The sequence below is a fragment of the Mobula birostris genome, chromosome 29, assembly GCF_030028105.1.
Source record: "Mobula birostris isolate sMobBir1 chromosome 29, sMobBir1.hap1, whole genome shotgun sequence".
Lineage (NCBI taxonomy): Eukaryota > Metazoa > Chordata > Chondrichthyes > Myliobatiformes > Myliobatidae > Mobula > Mobula birostris.
Window position 1 is genome coordinate 28,456,521 of NC_092398.1, and position 6,192 is coordinate 28,462,712.

At 46.2% G+C, this 6,192-nt stretch overlaps 1 protein-coding gene across 1 annotated transcript in view; it reads right to left on the bottom strand.

Moving 5' to 3' along the window:
• The window catches only part of LOC140190029 (uncharacterized), a 57,106-nt gene extending 56,849 nt beyond the window's left edge, over positions 1–257 (bottom strand). The window contains exon 1 of the mRNA XM_072246432.1: positions 92–257. The gene's annotated coding sequence lies outside the window, so the exon portion shown is untranslated. The remainder of the gene's footprint in view (positions 1–91) is intronic.
• Positions 258–6,192: the final 5,935 nt, after the last annotated feature.

A 6,192-nucleotide genomic window follows, 5' to 3' on the forward strand; every position in this document is an offset into this window, starting at 1 on the left:
AATACCTTGGAGTTTTCACTCACTTTATAACTGCACAATGCAAACTCTCTCCTGCCTCCTCTGTATTTCTATCTACCAGGGTTCCACCCACCTCGATTGTCTCCTGTGTGGCTGCCAGACGTTCAGCGTTCGTGTCGTGGTCTCTCTACCCCCCACCCCCCGTGCTCATTGGCGCCTGCGTCTCAGTCACTCTGGGCGGGCGACGCCGTCTGTATCGAGCACCACTCTGCCTCAGTCCCTCTCCGTCGGTGGCCGTGTCCCCACACCCTCCCCCACCCGACTCCGCCTCTCGAGCTTGACTGATCCGCTTAGCTGCTTTTTAATCGGTTCGCCTTCACCACAGGGGACGGGGCGAAGACGAAAGATGACGCGCTGCTTCCTGTGTCGGCCCCCGGCAGAAGCCAAACCCTCACTGCACAACAGCAGCCCACGGAAGAGAAACAGGGAGAAAAAAAAACACTTTTTTTTTTGTCTGATTTAGTTTCAGAAGTGAATTTCAAAAAGAGATTTTTTAGACGCTGGCAATCCAGAGCAACACAGGAACTCAGCAAGGTTGGGCAGCATCTATGGAGAGGAATAAACAGTCGACGTTTTTGGATCGGGATCTTTCTTTAGGACTGGAAAGGACGGGGGAAGAAGCCAGAGGGAAGGGAAGGAGGATAAGCTAGAAGGTGGTAGGTGAAGCTGGGTGGGTGGGGAAGGGGGAGGAATGAAGCAAGAAGCTGAGAGGTGATAGGTAGAAAAGGCAGAGGGCTGGAGAAGAGGGAGTTTGATAGGCGAGAAGGGCGAACCATGATAAAAAAAAGATGTTAAGTTAAAAAAAGTATACTAAAAAGGATGCTTCATCTGAACGAGCATAATCGAGGGTAATCTGCAGTGCAGCTGGCAACAGGAAACTACAGCCCGTTACAGTGAGAGGTAGCAATTCAGGGTCATGTTTGCAGCAGTCTTTGGGCGCACCGAGCAAACTTATCTCGGTTTTCGTCTGCACACAGCCGGCTAAAGGGGCCAGAAGATGTTCTAGTGAAGAACTGCCCCCCTCCAAAAAATGCCTCCAGGCCCGAACGATACCAGCCGGGGAGGGAGATGCATAGATTGCGGATACGACAGCCAGTGCAGGCGTTAGATTGCATCACTGTCCAAGCAGGAGACCACAGAGGTATCAGTATCAACCACATCACAGCCATGGGGCTGACCACTGATTTATCCAGCCTTCCGCTCCCCCAAGAATACGGCCAGCAGAAACCCTGCTGCAAGAAAATCAGTGTCCAGGTACTCGAGGAGCTCACCAAAGTCCGCGTTTCTTAAACAACCTGTGGGCACTCATCCAGGAGCGTGAGGTCCAGGTGCCCGCTGTTCCTAATAAAGTGGCCACTGAGTGTGTGTTCGTGGTCTCTCGCTGCTGTAGCCCCTCCACTCCGAGTGCTGTGTGTTCAGAAATGCTCTTCCGCACACCACTGTTGTAACGTGTGGTTATTTGAGTTACTGTCATTTTCCTGTCAGATTGAACCAGTCTGGCCATTCTCCTCTGACCTCTCTCTCTCATTAACAAGGCATTTCCACCCACAGAACTGCCGCTCACTGGATGTTTTTTTGTCTCTCGCACCATTCTCTGCAAACTCTAGAGACTGTTGTGCATGAACATCCGAGGTGGTCAGCACTTTCTGAGATACTCAAACCACCCCATCTGGCACCAACAATCATTCCACAGTCAAAATCACTTAAATCACATTTCTTCTCCAATCTGATTTTTGGTCTGAACCTCTTGACCATGTCTACATGCTTTTTATGCATTGAATTGCTGCCACATGATTGGCTGATGAGATATTTACATTAATGATCAGGTGTACTGTGTACCTAATAATGTAGCCACTGAGTCTAATTGGTTGTTCTACCATGAAAGACCATGGGTTAGATGAAGACAACTAGGGAATGGAGAAGTTCACCCATTGCAATGTTTTGTAATGGGTGAACTTACATTACAAATCCGTGAAATCTGTTGTTCTGTGGCAGCAGTAGAATGCAAAGACATAAAATAACCATAAGTTGCAAGATGGCGTCTGCGTACAGTGCTCCTTCTGTCGACATCTTCCAGATAGATCATGATACCATATATTTCACTTTTTTACGTCTTTTACATTTGTTTTTCATCTTGAAAGTGATTCTGGAACAGTTGGAGCCCGTGATTTGCAGTTTGGTCGCTCCTGCACTCTGCTGTCTCCCAGAGGATTCCGCGAGGCAGAGGCAGTATGTGGGGAACGTCATGGTGAGAAGGCTGCAGGACGGCGAGCAAGCTGAAATTTCACCTCATTTCACCGATTAAAGCTTCCGTTGTTCACTGATTAAAGTGATGAAGGAGATCGAAACATCGAGGTGAATGTGGAAGGTGAGCGCCGGCTGCCTGGACTTTGATCACTGTTGGGATCGCTCTGCTACGGAGAGGGGAGACTGCCTTTTGATCACTGGTGGGATCGCTCTGCTACGGAGAGGGGAGACTGCCTTTTGATCAGTGATGGATGGGCTCACTGCTAGGGAGAGGGGAGATTGCCTTTTGATCACTGTTGGGATCGCTCTGCTACGGAGAGGGGAGACTGCCTTTTGATCACTGTTGGGATCACTCTGCTACGGAGAGGGGAGACTGCCTTTTGATCACTGTTGGGATCACTCTGCTATCGGAGAGGGGAGACTGTCTTTTGATCAGTGATGGATGGGCTCACTGCTACGGAGAGGGGAGATTGCCTTTTGATTGCTGGTGGGATCGCTGTGCTATGGAGAGGGGAGGCTGCATTTTGATTGCTGGTGGGATCACTCTGCTATCGGAGAGGGGAGACTGCCTTTTGATCAGTGATGGGTGGGATCACTGCTAGGGAGAGGGGAGACTGCCTTTTGATCACTGGTGGGATCGCTCTGCTATGGAGAGGGGAGACTGCCTTTTGATCACTGGTGGGATCGCTCTACTATCGGAGAGGGGAGACTGCCTTTTGATCAGTGATGGGTGGGATCACTGCTAGGGAGAGGGGAGACTGCCTTTTGATCGTGGGGGATCGCTCTGCTACGGAGAGGGGAGAGCCTGCCGTTGTGTCTGGAGGATGTCACCCAGGTTTACTGTGGTTTGGGTGTGGACTTGTACTATAGACTTTTTCCAGTCTTATAGTATCTTTATATTCTATGTTTTCCACCCAGTCTTCTCATTTTTTATGTGTTGGGGAGGGTAATTTTGGGGGTCAATACGCCTGTTCTGATTTTGTTTGTTTTTTGTGCGGGGAGGAGGGATTTGGGGGTAAATGATTGTGCTGCCATTCTTTTCTTTCTTGGTTTCGTGGCCATCTGGAGAAAAAGAATTTCAGGGTTGTATATTTTGATAATAAATGAACCTTCAAGTCTTTGAAGTAGAAAGCTGTGAACTCAGTCAGCTCCATCATGGGCACTAGCCTCACATTAACGTTTTGCGCCTGCTGCTCAAGATTTCCAGCATCTGCGGAATCTCGTGCCTGAAGTTTGAACGCACTCATTTCAACTGTTCCTCCAGAGGCAAACGAGATGAGTTAAACAATTTGTCTCGGATACTGTTCAACCTGTTGAGGTGGGTCATCTGACTGGGTGGTGTCGTAACAACAAACTTTGCCCTGAACGTCGGTAAGATAAAAGGAATTGATCGTGGGCTTCAGGAAAGGGAAGTTGAGGGAAAAACACACCAGTCATTATCAAAGTGTCAGCCGTGGAAAGATTCACGGTTCAAGGCTGCTTAGTGTCATTTCCAGTTCACAAGTGTAAAGGAGAATGAGATAATTGCTTCTCCGGATCTGATGTAGCAGGAAAAAAACTCAAAATAAAGGATACAATAATAATAAAAACAGAATAAATACAAAGACACAAGATAGCTGATGTAGATAGATTGATGGTATGCCCCTAAAGTGATGCCAGGCTGCACAGAAGGTGGCTGACAGGAATTGGTAAAGTTGTGGTGGTTTGGGGCATGGAGGGGTGGGGTAGTGGGTGGAGGTGTTCACCAGCCTTCCTGCTGTGAGCAGTTACGAGTTTCGTCGTCTCTGAAGATCTTTCCTAGGCCCAGCACCATTGGCGCCATTATGCGGAAGGTCTGCCAGTGAATGTATTTCACGAGGAGTTTGAGGGGAATCGGTATGTCACCAAAGACACTGACAGATTTCTACCGACGTGCCGCGGAGAGCTTTCTGACTGGTTCCATCACTGTTTGGAATGGAGGCTCCATTGCACAGGGTCAGGAACATCTGACCAGGGTTCGAACTCAGTCAGCTCCATCACGGGCACTAACCTTCCCACCATCGAAGACATCTTCAAACGGAGATGCCTCAGGAAGGGGGGGGAGATCCATCATTAAGGGCCCTCACCACCCAGCACATTCCCTTGTCTCATTGCTACCATCAGGGAGGTGGTACAGGAGCCTGAAGACACACACTCAATGTCTTAGGAACAGCCTCGTCCCCTCCGCCGTCAGATTTCTGAACTGACAATGAACCCATGAGCACTCTCTCACTTTCCTTGGTCTCTTTTGCACATCCTCTATTTAAACTTAAGCAAGATTGGGAAAGGGAGCTTAACATGACTCTGATAACAGAAGATAGGTTGCGAATTTTGAAGTTGGTTAACTCTTCTTCGATTTGCGCCAGTCATTCTCTAATTCAATTTAAAATTGCACATCGTTATTATTTGACGAAGGAGAGACTGTGGAAAATATTTCCTAATGTTGATAGTCAGTGTAATAGATGTAAAACTGAGATAGCTACATTGACACATATGCTTTGGTCGTGTTCTGTGTTGAAACAGTTTTGGAAATCTATTTTTTCCACAATTTCCAAAGCTCTAAATATTAATTTATAACCTAACAAACTGACAGTTTTGTTTGGTATTATTCCTCAATACATTCATGGTATTTCTATATCAGACCGACATGTAATTGCATTTGTCACATTATTGGCTAGAAGGGCTATTTTATTAAAATGGAAAGATGCCTCTGCTCCCACTTTGATACAATGGTTCTCCCAGGTAATTCTATGTCTTAGTTTGGAAAAAATCAGAAGTCGAACTTTTGATCCTCGATTTGACTTTTGAGAAAAGGTGGGGCTCTTTTGCCTGTTACTATCATTTGATTTGAGTTAATTAAGATGGTTCCTTTCTGATTCTTGGGTAAATGGATTTGGTTGGTGGATTGATGTCTTTTTTTTAATAGAAGCTTGTATGGCGTATAGCTCCGAGTTTGGGCTCCAAATGGGTTTTTTTTCTTTTTTTTTTTCGTTAGCACTTTTTTTTTGTTTTAGTTAGTAGGGGTTCTTTTTTCCTTCTTTCTTTTTTTCCCAAAAAAATAGCTTTAACATTTTGTTTTTCTTATTCTTATTATTATTGATACACTGTTTAGTTTGGTTAGTAGTTTGACTTTTATTATACATATTGATATACTGACTTGATTATTTTAATGTATTTTTTGTTGTCAATTTTCAATAATAACTAATAAAAAGATTTAAAAAAGAAAATGAAATGCACTTCTGGGGTGTATGGGCTGTCCAGGGAGGGGTAGCACCTCCGGTGAAGGGTCATGTCGTGTCCGCTTACCAGACACTCAGCCCTCCACTGTGGCTCCAAGTAGCTGTTTGCATGTGACGGCGGCCACACCCTGGTACACCGCTTCGACAGTTGGGGGGTAGCCGATGCCCCGTACCTCAGGGAGATAGGGACGCGTCTGTCTTAGCATGTGAAGTCAGCTGTAGCAGACCGGGCAGATAAGATCTACAGTGAGATCCAATGGGACAGGAAGGTGATACTGCAACACACACACAGAGTGGATTCTGGTTAATCCGGCCAGCTGCTTATTTGGGACAACTCTTAAAGAACAAAAACTAATCAAGAAAAATAGCTGAGATTCCCTTCATTTATTTTGGACACTATGCTGCTCAATTGGGACAGGAGGCTGTTGCCGAACAGTTTCTAAGTAGCGTCAGTCATGTGGGCTTGAGTGGCCGTTAGACGCTGAGCCATGCGTTGTGTAAATAGTTTTTAAATAGCCTCAGTTGCTTGTGCTTATGCTCCAACAACAATAATTCTTGACATTGATTGCTGGCCAAAAATAAAAGTAAGACAATTCAGAACTGTTTTGCTCACCGTGGTTTCAAGCATTCAGGCTTGGAGATGCCATAAACAGCCAAAAGTGAAAATGAA